Raw genomic sequence first — 18,569 nt, forward strand, 5'->3', positions numbered from 1 at the left:
AGTTTCTTAATAAAAATAAATAGAGGGATGATTCTTGTTATTATGTAGATAGTATAAGGATGTTTTTTGCTCACTTAGATAGTATAAGGATGTACATTAGATTTGAGTCATATTTGAGGGAGTTTTTAGGCAAAAACTCTGTTTATGTCTATCAAGGTACGTATGTCCTCAAAAAATTATTACTTTCAAACTGAAAAAACCAGAAAAACTGAACCAAACCATCAATAATCAAACCGACGGTTATTTTTTCCGTTTGGTTTAATTTTAGATATTTAAATCGACTAGACTGATTTAATTTTTATTTTAACCAATAAATAATCCAAACCGAACCATAAGCACCCCTAGTTATTTGTGAGTATTGAATTCCCTCCCTATGAAAAATATTTCTTACCGCATATGAAATTTCAGTTGACTCCAAGGAAATCACATTAATTCAACAAAAAAAAAAAACACTTATAAGAACACTATAAATGATTCTAGATGGTTGATGTACCAATAGAGATTCCATCTCTCAAGCATAGATTTCCAAAGAAGAACATAGTGGCAAATTGAAAATCTTTCGACTAACAGTACTAGGGGTCATTTGGTTATAAGGATACATGATTTGAAGGACATTGAAAAACAACGCCACGAAAATCAAAATTCAAACATATGTCAATTGTTGATGTTTATTGAGATGACATCAATAAACATTTACATTTCATATCTTGTCTTGTCATCGGAGTGTATCTAGCTCTATGTATTGCCCTGTCATTGAAGGTTTGACCATCCTTGAACCTGAATCGATTGACATAAATTTATTCTTAATAAATAAAATCCTTCTTGATATATTTACTCCTCTACTAACCGAACCATCGAGTTTCCGCTCCTCTCCTTCTTCAAAATAAAAAATTGCGGATTTCTTTTCATTATTAGAGATGAATTCAACAATACAACTTCAAACTCAAACTTAGGGGTGTACAAAATTAAACCGAAAATTGAACCAACCCACAAATCGAAAAAGGAATCCGACTAGTGATTTGGTTTGACTTGGTTTGGTATTGAAAAAAATCCGACTATATTTTGAAGAAATCTCACGTATATGTGGAGAAATCAAGAATTGTATTGATAATTGAATGATTGAGTTACATACTCCTTATATAGGAAAAGAGTCTTATACTAGCTACACTAGGAATCCTAATACAACATAAATATATTCTTTGCACCTTATTCCAAATACAACATAAATATATTATTTACACTTTATCCTAGTCGACTACATCACCTTTAATCGTACAAAATATACTTTTACATAAACTAGGATTTAGTAGTCTAGTCCTAGTGTAACTCGAACTCTAACTAGCTTCACTGAACCAGTTCCTTTGACATGTTCCATCAACTTCCTTCAACATATTTGGGTTGGTTTGGTTTTAACTAAAAAAATCAATACAAGACCAAACCAACTCGACATTATATGAGTAATTTTAAAATTTTATTTTATACATAAAAATATTTACTTTGATATCAGTTTAAAATATTTCTTATACTATTTCATAATTTTTATCTTTCAATATATTTTTCAAGTTTAAAACTTAGAATTCGGATGGTCGAATAAAGATTATAGTTCATAGATGTTGATAATTAAATAAAACTTAAATCAAATTAAATCAATACTAAATGCAAAAAGAAAATCAATTCAACACTAAGAATGACAATAATGTTGAATATTTGTTCTTTAGTTTTACATTGATTTAGATAATTAAAATACATAATCTAATTTTAATTTTTCTTAAATATTTAGTAATGTAATTAATACTTATTAAACTTATTTTAGCATGATTTAGTACTTTAAAATTATGACTTTACAATATTTATTTTATATGATAATTTCATTATTATATTTTATTGATAATTTTTGTGTCATCAATACTCATCTCATATTTTGGGTGTTTTTTTTTAAGTAACACCTTAGATAATTGTATTTTAGTTGGACTAAAGAAATATTTGGAGAACAAGTTAATTATATGTTTGTATGCAAACTTTACCAGAAAAATCCAAAAATCTGGAAAATTCCGAGGTTTATAAGTTTGGTTTGATTTATAAATTTAAAAATTTGACAAAATGATTTGATTTGGTATTTGAAAAAAACTAAACCAATCCGAGGTTGAAAAACCCGAAAAAATCCGAGTTTTATTAATTTAATTTGGTTTATAAATTTAAAATTTTTTACACTAATGGTTTGGTTATTTGAAAAAATCTGAACCAACCGGTCATGTACACCCCTACAGTCAAACTTCTTAAAACTGAATTTATCTTACAAACTTTTAAAATTACGAGCTCATACCGAATACTCATAAAAGTTTAAAGGTTTTTGCAAGTGTTTGGAGTAATTATTTTCAAGATACTTTGTTTACAAAAATTGTAATTAAGTCACTGTTATGTATCATGTACATATACTCAAACTTATGTATCATATATGCAGGAACCTATCAGACGATAAATACATATCAAAAACTTCTTCTTTTGGATTTACGATGATGGACTTTGTTGTTGCTTTTTCAATGAACAAGAATTGGTTCTATGCCATGTCACAGCCAAACAAATGTTGGACTGATGAGGTAAAAATCTTAAACTAATTATCAAATGTGTACCAGTCACACTTATATTATTATAACATGATACATTCTGTAGAAGTATCATAATATTTAATTAGCAAAATTTATGATCAATATTTAATAATTATATTGTTCTATATTGTTTAGATGTATATAATTTCTTATTATGTTTTCATTTTGTTTATAGCACATCGATGTGATTTTTTACTACCTTCGTAAAAAATTAAAACTTTGCAGCATGGATCAATACAGATACACAACAACCCACTGCTTGTTCATTTCGTAGCTTGAAACAACCTGTCCTTTTCCTTTTCCCTATGCTGAGGCAGCACCAACAAATCAATCCATCGAAGTTCCTATTGACATACATAAAATCACATGTAAAAAATTGTTATGATAGGTATTACATGGACAATGATGATGATAGTCTTAGTACACAAGAACATGTTGATCGCACTTCAGTTGTATCTGTACATGAGAGGTCAATAATTAACATCATCAAAGGTTTTGGAATCCCAGCTACTTTACCATGACATCTTGTAGATGAGGTCTACATCCCGATTAACTGCGATCAAGAATTCCATTGGGTGCTGGCAGTTGTTGAGTTGAAAAACAGGGTGATAAGAGTTTTTGACTCATCAATATGCACAAGGAAAAAAGTAATTTCTCATGAGATAAAAATGTTGTCTAAAATGCTTCCTTCTTACCTACTGTTAATTAGTCGGGATAGATTGTAATTATTATATTTCACTATGAGATTCCTTAAATTTTTACTAAATAGAAAAAATAACTTAAATATTTTAGACAACATTTTTATCTCATGACGAATTACTTTTTTCCTTGTGCATATTGATGAGTCAAAAAACTCTTATCACCCTGTTTTTCAACTCAACAACTGCCAGCACCCAATGAAATTCTTGATCGCAGTAAATCGGGATGTAGACCTCATCTACAAGATGCCATGATAAAGCAGCTGGGATTCCAAAACCTTTGATGATGTTAATTATTGACCTCTCATGTACAGATACAACTGAAGCGCGATCAACATGCTCTTGTGTACTAAGACTATCACCATCATTGTCCATGTAATACCTATCATAACAATATTTTACATGTGATATGAACAAGCAGTGGGTTGTTGTCTATCTGTATTGATCTATGCTGCAAAGTTTTAATTTTTTACGAAGGTAGTAAAAAATCACATCGATGTGCTATAAACAAAATGAAAACATAATAAGAAATTATATACATCTAAACAATATAGAACAATATAATTATTAAATATTGATCATAAATTTTGCTAATTAAATATTATGATACTTCTACAGAATGTATCATGTTATAATAATATAAGTGTGACTGGTAAACATTCGATAATTAGTTTAAGATTTTTACCTCATCAATCCAACATTTGTTTGGCTGTGACATGGCATAGAACCAATTCTTGTTCATTGAAAAAGCAACAACAAAGTCCATCATCGTAAATCCAAAAGAAGAAGATTTTGATTTGTATTTATCGTCTAATGGTTTCCTGCATATATGATACATAAGTTTGAGTATATGTACATGATACATAACAGTAACTTAATTACAATTTTTGTAAACAAAGTATCATGAAAATAATTACCCCAAACACTTGCAAAAATAATGTATAAAACTTACTTATTGTTATGATTTTTTAGGAGCCCCCTTGACAACCAATTCATATAATCCTCAATAAGTTTCGGCGAAACTTGATCTGTAATGCCACATCCTTCGAACGGGAAATGGAGTCGAGTCATATCCTTCAATTTCTCTTTTCCCTTCTCGCTTGACCCAAAAGAAGTACAATATGGAGATTGAATATTTCTCGAAGGTATTCTGTGTCTATGCGCAGGAGTGACTGAATCGGTTCTAACTCCAATCTCAATTATTGAAATGTCAGTGGGTAATTGACTGTCGGTCAACAAGTACTGGCTGCTAGTTATATTCTGTGGATTGTAAGAATATAATGGTCTAGCATTAGTAGGATCTTTCCCCAAATCTGTGATAAGTGCATCTACTGCTGCTTGAGTTGATGGCGATATTGTTGTTGAAGTGAAAGATTCCTGTATAATATGATGTAATGATTTTTAAAATAAATTTGTGTGTAATGAAATTGTGTGTCATAAAGCAAAATTGAAAAATCTACCGATGCATTCATTGTTGTTTTATCGGGCAAAACGTGAGGGAAGTTGTGTTAAACATTGTCATCAACATCTTGCTCAATGATATGTTCATTTAAATCTTGGTGCGATTGATGTGCGTCACCATCCTGAATATGCAGTTTTCAAATAAAAATTGTTAATATAATTTGTGCTGATACGTAACAGTGATTATACTCATATGATACATAACGTTGAGTATATGTGCATGATACATGACATCAACTAAATGAAAAATCATATACAATGTGTCATAAACATTACCTTTGGAGTATCATTGACTTGCTGCTCACCCTCATTTATAGAAACACCAACACCATCCTCAGGGACATCCCCTGCATCGTCAATGACTTGATGTTCACCATAGTTACCAGAAACACCAACACCATCCTTAGCTACACCACCCATATCAGAAAGATCAATCCGTATTAGCGGAGATGTTTGTTTCTCAGACTGAAATGTGCTTGTATTTGCCTCAACATTGATGTTTTCCTTGCCTCGAGATTGCATCAACAAGTAGTGATTTTCCTTTATCAATATAATCAGTTCCTCAAATTTCTTGTCAACCTATAAATTATAAATACATTTAGGATAAAAATAAATTACATTTGATTAAAAATATCAAAATAATTAACTTACGTAAGTTTTCAAATGTCCTTTCAACTCTTCAATATATGAAATTAAATAGTTGACTTTCTGAGAATCTGCAGAACCATGTACATCAGCATTCGGGTTCGGAGACACGTCTGGAACAGAACCATGTACATCAGCAGCCGGGTTCGGAGACACGTCTGGAACAGAACCATGTACATCATCAGCAGTCGAATTGGGAGACAGATCTGAAAGAGAAACATGTACATCATCATCCGGTGTCGGAGACACATTTGATTGATCAGGCTGACTCGGTTCTGAAACTTTTTTTTATGTATAATCACTTTTTTTCTTCTTTTTGACGGTGGAAGAGGAGATGTATCAGACACTCTAGAAGATCTCCTCAATAACTGTTCGGGAGGTTTGGTGGAGAAATTATCAAAATCATCTTCCTCATTTGGTTGTACTAAGGGTGGTGAAGAAGAAGGAGCATGTTCAACTTCAACTAGGTCAAAAGCTTCAATTTCCTCTGCTGTTGGGACAATGTTTGAATATGCATTCTGAATGTATCACAACACATAAAATAATTTAAATGTTAAGACAATACAACACATTAAATAATTAAGACAGATCACAATGTATCACAAGACATAAATAACGATATTAAATAGACAAACTTAAAATAGTTTATTCTAATAGTAAAAATTGATTCAATTTTACCTCTTGGAAAATGGTAGACATAAGCATTTCAAACTTTGCCTTATCAGACACAACTCTCCAATTGCACATTCTTGGGATAACATTTCGTTCTTTCACAGCAATTTCAGAATTTAACTGGGATGCACATTCGTATATCCATACGTTAAGTGCATACGACAGCCCATATAATCGATACAATTTTTTGCTAACATCAAAAACCTGTCTAAGTGAACCGATGAGTTTTGAGAATGATAGCTGACCCCAAGGATAATCTTGATATCTACCATCTTCAACCATTAGAAAATCCACAATGGATATAGCTGTATTATTTAGAGTAGACAATACGAATGTATGAATAACGAACAATATAGAAATTTGGAGTGCATCCTAATCGTTCTCCCAGTTACCCATCTTAAACCGTTGAAACACTATTGACTGCACCAGGAAAGTACTTTTGTAAAAGCAACAATTAGTTGATTCTGGATATTGAAAATCATTGGTTGCCTTTGACTTTATGTCCAGTTAATATTGCAAATTAATCTATACCAAATTTTAGGATACACCCGTTTGAATGTCTAATATGCAACACATTAGGGTTGTTTTGTTCCAACTCTAACAACAACAAGCACTTAGTGATTTGGCCCTGAAAATTACATTTAGTAATATCTAAAAAAGGTCCAAAAATTGTATCCCTAAACAGTTAGATTACATTCTCCCCTATATATTTTGCAAAGTCCTTCAGAAAAGTGTGGTTAAAATTGACAGCAAACCTTATGGGACGTGTTGGTATCTTTTTTATCTTGTACTTGAGTGGCTGCAATTTGAAAAAAAAAACAAATTTTAACAATATTGAATATAAATACTAAATAAAACAACTAATACTAAATAAACAACTAATACCTTACTGATACATGATATCAGTTTTCAAAAATTCATATAGCATAAAAAACATATGATACACATCTAATTCATGTATCAATGCATCCACTAAACACTATAACACACTGAGTTTATATGTATTAAACTTATTGTCTGATACATGATAACTATTTTCAAATACTCATGATATATACAAAATCATCTGACACGCAATTGATTTATATATCAATGCATCGACTAAACACTATAACACACTGAGTAGATATATATTAAACTTATTGTGTGATACATGATAACAATTTCAAATACTCGTGATACATAGAAAGGCATCTGACACGCAATTAATTCATGTATCATAAAATTAAATAAACACTATAACATACTATAAAGATATGTTCAAATGTACTATAATTTTAAAAATAATTTTAAAAGAAGTATAAAAAAGACATACCCGAAGAAATGTCGGCCTGACAATAATGATTGCTGATGCTTTTCTCTTTTTTTTGGTGTATTTTAGCAACCTTTGATTTAGATGATTCCCCAATATCTTTGTTTGAATCCTTCCGAACATTCATAGGATCATGCAAAGACTTTTTTCTATTTTCTTTTCAATTTTAATCGTCCGAATCATAAATCCTTCTATTCGTAAAAGGATCCATTAATATGATGTAATAGAACGATGAACAAGAAGAAAAGAAGAACGGATGATGGAATAAGAAGAAGAAGAAGAACCAGAGACGGATGATGGAGTAAGAGGAAGAAGAAGAACCAGAGAACAACGGTAGTTCCAATTTTCATAAATTTCAGGGATAATGCACAAGTACCCCCTCAACCTATGCCCAAAATCTTAAAGACACACTTATACTATACAAAGGTTCTATTACCCCCTGAACTTATTTTATTAATAATATTCTACCCCTTTTCGACTTACGTAGCACTATCTTGTGGGCTCAACACTGGTTGACTTTTTCTTTCAAACTAGTGCCACGTAGGCCTAAAAGGGGTAGAAAATTACTTATAAAATAAGTTCAGGGGGGTAATAGGACCTTAGTATAGTATAAGTGTGTCTCTGGGATTTCGGGCATAGGTTGAGGGAGTACTTGTGCATTCTCCCTAAATTTCAAATTTTTAAATTTTGAAATTCAAAATTGCATATTAAATGTTGTGAAACGTGTTTAATTAAAAGTAATAATTCAAAATTCAAAAAGTGATTCAGAAGATTGAGTGTTTGAGTAGAGAAAAAATAGGCATGATATTGGGGAAGTGTGTGTTATAGGAGAGAGAAAGCTATGTATCTCTAAATTTCTATTAAAATTTTAAAAAAAAAGAATTATGTAATATTTAAAAAGAAGGGAAAATTAGAGAATACTAAACTTATAGTTGTGTATTTAAGTTATTTTTCCAACAAAAACTAAGTAAAGACAAAATAGAGAAACTTATTGAACTTGTAACAACAACTGATGTGTGACTTCTATAATTTAAAAGATTAAAACCGATTTCCATACAAGAATTTACAGATCCAACATCCAATTCTTTATGTTCATATTTTCACTAAATTGATACTCACTTGAATGATTTTTTTTCCCTTTGAAATTTCCAAGCCCTCCCACTTTTGGAATATGGCCTTCATTGTTTTCACCGGTAGCCAAAGTCACGAAAACACAAGCATACAATTACATATCTCCACTACCCACATTTCTTGATTTGACATTCTTCTCTTCATTGTTGAAAAAGGCTAATCAACAAATCATAATCATACCGTTCCATTTCTTCAATAGCCACATTTCTTGATTTGACAGTCCTTTCTTCTCTTCATTGTTGATAAAGGCTAATTAATCACAACTTTGAAATTTTGGTTTGATACTGAATTTCTCAACATAACCACCTCTGTGTTGAATAAATTTCAAATTTTGGCAAATATTTTGGTGATAAAATTGCATGTGGCATAAACTCAACTCCGACTTCTTCCTTTTGCCAAATACAACTATACTTAATGAACCAGATCAAACCAACATTAGCTTCAACTGCTTCCTTTGGCAAATTAACCATTGAAAATTTTCCGATCCAACAATCAATTCTTTAGTAGCACATAGGCTGATAAGCCAGCTTTTTGAAACATACCTGAATTGAAAGAGAAGTTTCACCGAAAGCCTTAAGAGGATTTTAGTGATTAGAGTGATGAGATCTGATTGCAGAACGATGGATCTATAGTTTGAATCATGAACAAAAGAAGAATTGAAAGAAAATGGAGCTTTGTTTGTGTGTTTTCTCCGCTTTTTGCGCCGCCGATGGTAGGAATTTGATTCCATGTGTTGCAGGAAAACTAAGCTCGCTAAGAAGATTTAGGGTTTTGATGTTCTATTAAGTAATGTCTCCAAATGATATTTTATTTGATTATATTCTAAAATGTGGTCCTTTTCTTTGTGTAATGGGTAAAAAATATAGTACCTTAACTATCAATTTGACAACTTTTGTTCTTAAATTCACCAAAAATGAGCAATTAAGACACCTCTACTATAGTGCATTTAAGATGTTGCATGAATATCACGCTAAAAAAATCTCATAAAGTTTATATTCCAAAAGACCAGTCAAAGGAATTTATTGTTGGATTAGGAGGATTCACATTAACCGAGGTTTCATTGCATTAATTGTAACCATTTTCTTGATCAAATTCAGAAATGGCAAACCCAGAGGAAATTACAATGCAAAATACTGCTAAGGCCTCTTATTGTCATTCTTTTGAAAATCTTTATCATGAATCAATTTTAAAAAATCAGCAAAACCTATGGAACTATCCAACTTGTGCATCGTTTTACCCCAACAACTAAAGAGCATATTGTGTGTACAAAACAATGAAATTAGTCCAAGAATGAAACCGTTAAATATGCTGAAGTGCACAAAAAAGATGTTACCGTTAAATATGCTGAAATGCACAAAAAAGAAATTAACTTGACATGGATAGGAACTCACCATTATTCATTGTGGTATGCTGGAAGTTACTAGTATAAACAACCATGTTTGTTTTAGGAGGCGTCACTTTTCACATCATATTCTAAGAACCATGTTTGTTGTTGAAGCTCTCTTTTTCTTTAATGAACATTATCATTTTTCTCCTTAATGATAATATACTTACCTAGATAAAAAGAGAAAAAAATAACAAAGTTTTTGTCAATCCAAAGTCCGAACCACAGCTTAGTGTTAGCTATGTGAAATTGGTTTTGGGCATTTACAACGGAAAACAATAATCAGCTAATCACCAATACATGAATCAGAAAAACAACTATTAAAACCAAACTGATCCAAAAAATAACAAAAGAATAAAACCAGAGAATGTTTCACAAGAATTGACAATTGTTACCTTGCCCAAACTGAAGCTTACTGGGGATGCTACAAGCATGAGTAGTTTCTTCCCAGCGAATCAAATTAATTAAGAGGTACATAGGGGTTTACTGGGCGTTTCAAATTAGAACAAGTTTATAGTGTAAAATGCCCTTATTTTTCATTACTATATATTTATACACAACATACTTCAAGAACTCAAATTTCTGCAACCCAATGGATTCTGAAGTCTCCCATAAACTTAGTTATTAGCAAGAAATTACCTGATTCTAAAACTACCCGCGGTATTGCCCCCCGTGAGTATATGATTTTGGATACGATGAATTCCACGATGATTATAGAGTAGTAGTTATCTTTAACATTCCCAGATATGAGTCTAAAGAGTGATTCATGGAAAGTTGTCCTTTCTCTACAAACATATAGAGTTTGTACCACATGTAACTGATAGATAGCTTTCCAAACAACAGTCCGATTCCCTGAACTTGAACTGAGATCAAAGCTGTAGACTCTGGGTTCCCAACTTCATCCTTCTCAGTTTCCCTACCTTGCCGAAATTCAAGGAGTAAAATCATCCATTAATTTGACTATTTGAGTGACTTCCCTATATCCTCTACGCGCTGCAGTAGCTATTGTTTCCTTTGTAGAAAGGCCTATTTGATCCATCCAATCGGAATTGTCTATTACTGGAAGTTGCATTTGTATTAAAAGTTATAATTGGAAGTTATATTCCATCTACTACTTATATTATGACAATCTCAGTAATTATTTGTTCAAGTTGTAATGTTAATTAGTCAAACAATTTAAATAATTAGCCTCTTTGGTTCTATTTTTCCCTTTAAATTGTACATGTATCCAATGTTTTATGGTTTCTGCAAATTGCAGCTACAAATTCCAAGGCTGATCATCCTTGAAGTGGAGCACGTAAAGCGCACAAGACAGAAGCATAGCCCCTGTTTCTGGAGAGCAGGCACATCCGGAAACTTATTCTGAAGCACATTGCAGCACTAAAAGAATTCGATCAATCAAGCCTAAAATAACTTGATCTAAGATTTCTTAACTAGCGAGCATTAGCATATTTTTAACCATAATACTACTCATTTCACTACAACAAACAAGGACTATCAGCTAATGTCAACAACAACAATTATATCAATAAGACACTTCCACAGTCAACCCATCATATTCCAATAACTCAAAATTACAATAAGAGTAGTAAAACAAAGTCACTTTCACAGTCAACCCATCATATTCAACACCAAGACAGTACAAGTCAAATTGAAAATGACGCAATAATGCATATAATGTGAACCTAGCAAGTGTGTCAATTGGGCAGATGTGCCACTCCAATCCATAAATATATATACAAAATAGCAGCTAGGCAGAAGTGTCACCCTAATCCAAATGAATGAAATGTAAATGAAGGTTTATTTAATATCACTCATTCACAAAAGTCATTTTCAATCCTCCTTCCATCATATTTCTCTTGCTTATGCATTTCACTGCAATTTACAAGAATTAACATTTCAAAATTCTTTATCAATCATTCCAATTTCATTTCAAGTCCACAAGGATTTAATTCAAGTCAATGTTTGTTGGGCTATTGCCCATGTTCCAGCCAAAGGCCCATGGCCTAATCCTACTTGGAAAAGGATTGGAATTATTCTCCTTAATTGGTTTCCAATTCTATTAGGAAAAGGATTGGAATAGTAATCCTATTTGTAGTTGGTTTTGGCTTTATAAGGAAAAGCACAACTCTATAAATAGAGGATGGTTTTGAGAGAATAATTAATTGCTCATTGGTATTGTCTTTGAAAGACATTAAAACATAAGAGAGGTTTTTGAGAGAGCTTTCAACAAGAGAAAAAGAGAGAAAGAAAAGGATTCTTTTGCTGCAGTCTTTTCTCCGACCAGCAACGTTCAGATCGTGTTTCCCGATTAACTAACCGTTGGATCGGGCTGAAATTTGGACTGAGTGTTCCTAACATCTTGGTGGCTGATTTGAACGGTGGAGATCGGATTCGGAGGTCAGAAAGATCCTGTTTTAGGTCCCGAACAGAAGCTGGGTTTGGGTGGTGTTTCTTTCTATTTATCTTTTGTTGGTGTAGCTATTGTTTGTTCTCTTTTGGCACTTGTTGTGTAGCCATTAGAAGAATATTTGTAACCCTCTTATTGTTATAGTGAAGCAATTCGGATCTTGTCGATCCCGTGGTGTTTACCTTCGGTTTGAAGGGTTTTTCCACGTTAAACTTGGTGTTCTTTATTGTTAGATTTTCAGTTTCATCTTTTCGTCACAACAACTGGTATCAGAGCTAAGGTTATCTATATGGAGGGGAATATGAGCAAGATGGTATGTCTAAACGGAAGAAACTACAACATATGGAAAAGCAAGATGAAAGATCTATTGTTCGTGAAGAAGATGCATCTTCCGATTTTCTCTGCTCATAAACCCGAGAATGTGACCGATGAAAATTGGGAATTTGAGCACCAACAAGTATGTGGATATATAAGACAATGGGTTGAAGATAATGTTCGCAACCATATTGTGAATGAGACACATGCTAGAACATTGTGGGAAAAGTTGGAGACGCTTTACGCTTCAAAAACTGGCAATAACAAGTTATTCTTGTTAAAGCAATTGATGACCTTTAAATACAAGGAGGGTAGTCCTATTCTTGATCATATAAATGATTTTCAGGGTATTCTTGATCAGCTATCAGGAATGGGTGTGAATTTTGATGATGAAATACAAGGACTTTGGCTTCTTAATACTCTACCGGATTCTTGGGAAACTCTTCGTGTTTCTTTAACAAATTCTGCCACTGGTGGAAAGGTGACTATGGAATATGCAAAGAGTGGTGTGTTGAATGAAGAGGTTAGAAGAAAATCTCAAGACATATCTTCACATTCAGATGTTCTATATACAGAAGATCGGGGGAGACATAAGACAAGAGATCCGAGGAGTAGAGGTAAAAGCAGAAGCAAGTCAAAATTCAAGAATCCAAATATTATATGTTATCATTGTGGAAAGAAAGGACATATTAAAAGATTTTGTAAACAATTGAAGCAAGATCTTAAAGAAGGGAAGAAGGAAGAAAACAACGAAAATAATGTTGTTGCTGTTGTCCATGATGACCTTCTCTTCGCTTGTGATAAAGACGTCATCAATTTTGTATCTCAAGACACAAGTTGGATAGTAGATTCTGGAGCTACATCACATGTCACACCAAGAAAAGACTTCTTTTCATCTTATACTTCTGTTAACTCTGAGGTGTTAAAGATGGGTAATACTGGTGAGGTTAAGGTGTTTGGTGTTGGCACTGTTTGTTTGAAAACCAATACTGGTTCAACGTTGGTCCTTCAGAATGTCAAGCATGCTCCAGACATTCCAATAAATTTGATCTCTGTAGGACAACTAGATGATGATGGCTATCATAATGACTTGTGCAATGGTCAATGGAAGCTCACCAAAGGCTCACTGATTTTAGCTCGAGGAAGAAAACATTCAAATTTATATGTGACACAAGGATCGATTCTTGGTGACTCTATAAATTTGGTGGAGAGCGAGACTTTATCAGAATTGTGGCACAAGAGGCTTAATCATATGAGCGAGAGGGGGATCACATGTTTGGCTAAGAAGAATTTGCTTGCTGGTATGAAACAAGCAAAGGTGAAAAGATGTGTTCATTGCTTAGAAGGGAAACAGAAAAGAGTTTCTTTTCACAGTCATCCTCCTTCAAGAAAGTCTGAGCTATTGGAGCTAGTACACTCAGATTTGTGTGGTCCTTTCAAAGTGAAGTCAAAAGGTGGTGCACTTTACTTTGCTACTTTCATTGATGATCATTCTCGCAAGATTTGGGTATATCCTTTGAAATCCAAAGATCAAGTGCTTGATGTGTTTAAACAGTTTCAAGCCTTATCTGAGAGACAAACGGGAAAGAAATTAAAATGTATTCGCACTGATAATGGTGGTGAGTATATTGGTCCCTTTGATAACTACTGCAAATCGCAAGGAATACGTCATCAGAAGACTCCTCCAAAGACTCCTCAATTAAATGGTTTGGCAGAGAGGATGAACAGAACTTTAGTTGAGAGAGTTAGATGTGTGCTTTCAGAGGCTAAACTTCCAAATTCTTTTTGGGCTGAAGCACTTAACACTGTTGCTTATGTTATCAATTTGTCTCCTGTTGTTGCTTTGGATGGTGACGTTCCAAACAGAGTTTGGTTTGATAAGGATGTTTCTTATGATCACTTGAAAGTGTTTGGGTGTAAAGCTTGTGTGCATGTTCCAAAAGATGAGAGGTCAAAATTGGATGTTAAAACTAAGCAATGTATCTTCATTGGTTATGGTCAAGATGAGTTTGGATATCGATTTTATGATCCAATTGATAAGAAACTCATTAGAAGTCGTGATGTTGTGTTCTTTGAAGATCAAACTATTGAAGATATTGACAAGACTGAGAAACTAGATTCTCATACTGATGAGAGCTTAGTTGATGTTGATCCAATTCCTACTATTGATACATCTTTTGCACATGAGAGAACCCAAGGTAATGATCAAGACAATGATGAGAGTGTAGAACATGTATTTGTTCCTACTGATGATGTTGTGGTTGATAATCAACCAACTCATGTTGGGATGACCGCTTCAGATGCTCCAGAAACCTCTTGTAGAAGATCTACTAGAGAGAAGCGAAGCTCAACACGTTATTCTCATGATGAGTATATTCTATTGACTAATATGGGAGAACCTGAAGGTTATGATGAAGCCATGTTAGATACTCATAGAGATAAGTGGAAAGAACTCATCGTAGACAATCATGAGTTTTGTAGAAGTGTGGCAGGCAGGAAGCCTGTCAAGAGATCCTCTACTTGAAGTCCATTTGGCCCCTTGGCTGGAGGGGGAGTTTGTTGGGCTATTGCCCATGTTCCAGCCAAAGGCCCATGGCCTAATCCTACTTGGAAAAGGATTGGAATTATTCTCCTTAATTGGTTTCCAATTCTATTAGGAAAAGGATTGGAATAGTAATCCTATTTGTAGTTGGTTTTGGCTTTATAAGGAAAAGCACAACTCTATAAATAGAGGATGGTTTTGAGAGAATAATTAATTGCTCATTGGTATTGTCTTTGAAAGACATTAAAACATAAGAGAGGTTTTTGAGAGAGCTTTCAACAAGAGAAAAAGAGAGAAAGAAAAGGATTCTTTTGCTGCAGTCTTTTCTCCGACCAGCAACGTTCAGATCGTGTTTCCCGATTAACTAACCGTTGGATCGGGCTGAAATTTGGACTGAGTGTTCCTAACATCTTGGTGGCTGATTTGAACGGTGGAGATCGGATTCGGAGGTCAGAAAGATCCTGTTTTAGGTCCCGAACAGAAGCTGGGTTTGGGTGGTGTTTCTTTCTATTTATCTTTTGTTGGTGTAGCTATTGTTTGTTCTCTTTTGGCACTTGTTGTGTAGCCATTAGAAGAATATTTGTAACCCTCTTATTGTTATAGTGAAGCAATTCGGATCTTGTCGATCCCGTGGTGTTTACCTTCGGTTTGAAGGGTTTTTCCACGTTAAACTTGGTGTTCTTTATTGTTAGATTTTCAGTTTCATCTTTTCGTCACAACATAAATACTCACAGCAAGAGTCGAATCAAGAAAACTGAATAGTTGTTCCCTTCTCGGTCACTAGGGCGACTTGAATGGCAATGTCAAATCTTCCACGGCTTCTTCATCCTCTCCCCATATCTTGGTTGTGGGAGAGCCAAATTTTAATTCTAATCCTCAAGATTTTTATGCAGAACTGCTGAGTCCAAATTAACAAACTCAAATCTTGACTAAAACAACAATACAAAAACCTATTGAGATAAAGCGATATGCAATGGAAGAAGGCTTACACCAACCTCTTCTAATAAAGCTTTCACATGAACAAATTGATCTGCAAGAATTGAGAAAGCTATTGCCTACAAAACCAGGAAGTCCAGGTCATGGCCTTATCAAATGACTGGATGGTTTGATTAATTTTGGCGAAGACTTATGACTTGGCTTTGTCGAAGAATAATTATGGAAAGCTATTAAATGAAAGAACAAGGGCTTGAAGCTACAAGTCACAGACAAGCTGAAAAGTTTGGTGGCGAAACTAACATTTCTAGTCCTAACCAGCAAAGGAATTCGTTGCCACAAATAAATGTTGGAAACAGAGGTGTTACTGGGGATGATGATGAGCATGATCTGGTGGTCCAAGTGAGTGAAAATTCTGGGCAGCATTCTAGTTTGAATATATTGCTGCTTCTACATGTGTTAGGGATATGCAAAACGAACTGACATGAGATGCAAATTGTGTATCAAAATCTGGGAATGAACAGGTTCAATAATCAGGTGATGGATCAGTTGGCTACTTTGCTGCTAAGACGGGTGAAAGTGTAGGTGAAGAGCACACTAGTTTGACTGATGCTAATGTAATAATTCTGACAATGTGACTGAAGGGAAATCGGTACATAATTCAGATTGGACTGTGGTGACAAAGAAAAACTTTTCAGGTGTTAGAATTGGTTCACCAATTCGTAACACAATGCAGCAAATTGTAGACAGTCAAGCTACGAACCCAAGTGCTCGAGCAATTGTTCCAAAGGAGGTTCCGTGTCTCAACACTTTTGATGCTCTTTTGGATAATATTATGTATAAAATCAATCCAACTACTTCTAAATTGTTATTGCTAATCAAGAAGTAATTAATACATTAAAGGAAAATTAGTTTGCTACTATGTGTAATATTTCTCCTAGGCAAGAACGCAGTAACAAAAAAAACATGAAAGAAAGACTAGTTGGAATGGCGAGATGACCTAGGAATTTATTTCAAAGCACCTACCAATGGAACTAGCAAAGCAAAATCACATGAAAATGTCAACTAGATCCAAAAAAAACGAAGAAAAAGTGACGAACACTTATTGGACAGATTTGAAGAAGAAGACAAGAGAAAGTTCTCCAACATTCTTCTTGGCTTTTATAAGTTTGCATGACTTAAGCATCTCATATGTAATACCATCGTAGACTATCTAATTATCTCTGGCTCTTATTTTTTCATGGTAGGTTCTAAACCTCGTTAGCATTGGTAAAGTACAATTTAGTTCCCTTTGCTTGTACTTATCCCATTAGAGGATTTTTATTTGATTATTAATAAAGACCACCGAGTACAGTAGGAGTAGTTCTTTCAAAAAAATCAAGAAAACTGAGCAAACCACAAACCAATCAATTAGTTGTTTTTAACCCTTCACAATAATAACAGTACCCACATAGATGCTCGTCACCTCATCGATGCGAGACCGTCATTTCCCCATTACACCAAGTATGGTGATATAACACACAATCACTTTAGGAAGAGTTAAAGAAAGACTCAAATCAAAGTCTCACTTCTAAACAACCTTCGACCTTCAAATCCTCAAAAATTGATCTTTAGACACAAAATTCCCAACTTTTTATAGTCATAATCAATTTTAAATGATGAAATAATCGATAAAAAAGAAATATGATGTCAAAATTGCTTTCCCCATAACATAAGGACCTTAAATATTAAATTTCAACGGAAAAAACAAGTACATATCAACCTCCAAATCAAAGAATTGTGATTTCTTGTCTAGAGCCAAAACCCGTAAATTTTTCTCCAACAAACCAATGAATAAAAATGAAAACCAACTGAAGAAATCATTAAAGAATTAGAAACTTACACCCATAGAGGAAAATGCTTCAAAAATAACTTAATTTGAGCTCTGAAACTCCAAAAATGCTCAAGATACAAAATATGAAATTTAAATACATTGTTAGATTGCACCACTAATATTGTTTTCGCTAAAACAATCGAAATTCACTCATATGACCTCGGAATGCACGATTCATTTCCCTGAGTGTCACGACCCAAAACGGGTCGCGGGTGGCACCCACACTTATCCTACTATGTGAGCGAACCAACCAATCTAAACCCCAACATTTCAACCATAATAAAACAGAATATAATGCGGAAGACTTAAAACTCATTAACGGAATCAATTAATAACTTCTAAAATTTAATACTTATCATCCCCAAAATCTGGAAGTCATCACCACAAGAACATCTATCCTCAAATTACTAAAACTAAGAATATCTAGGAAGCTAAAATAAATAAACAGCTAGTCCATGCCGGAACTTCAAGACATCAAGACATGAAGAAGAAGATCCAGTCCAAGCTAGAAGCAATAGCTCACCCTGAGATCTGACGTGATGAAGACTGGCTAGAGTTGCGGGTTAGTTGAAGACGATGGCACGTTT

The 18,569-nt window shown here is 33.6% G+C and overlaps 1 pseudogene; it reads right to left on the reverse strand.

Moving 5' to 3' along the window:
• Positions 1–2,983: 2,983 nt before the first annotated feature.
• On the reverse strand, positions 2,984–18,164 carry LOC114078586 (annotated as a pseudogene).
• Positions 18,165–18,569: the final 405 nt, after the last annotated feature.

This window comes from Solanum pennellii, chromosome 9 (genome assembly GCF_001406875.1).
Source record: "Solanum pennellii chromosome 9, SPENNV200".
Taxonomy (NCBI): domain Eukaryota; kingdom Viridiplantae; phylum Streptophyta; class Magnoliopsida; order Solanales; family Solanaceae; genus Solanum; species Solanum pennellii.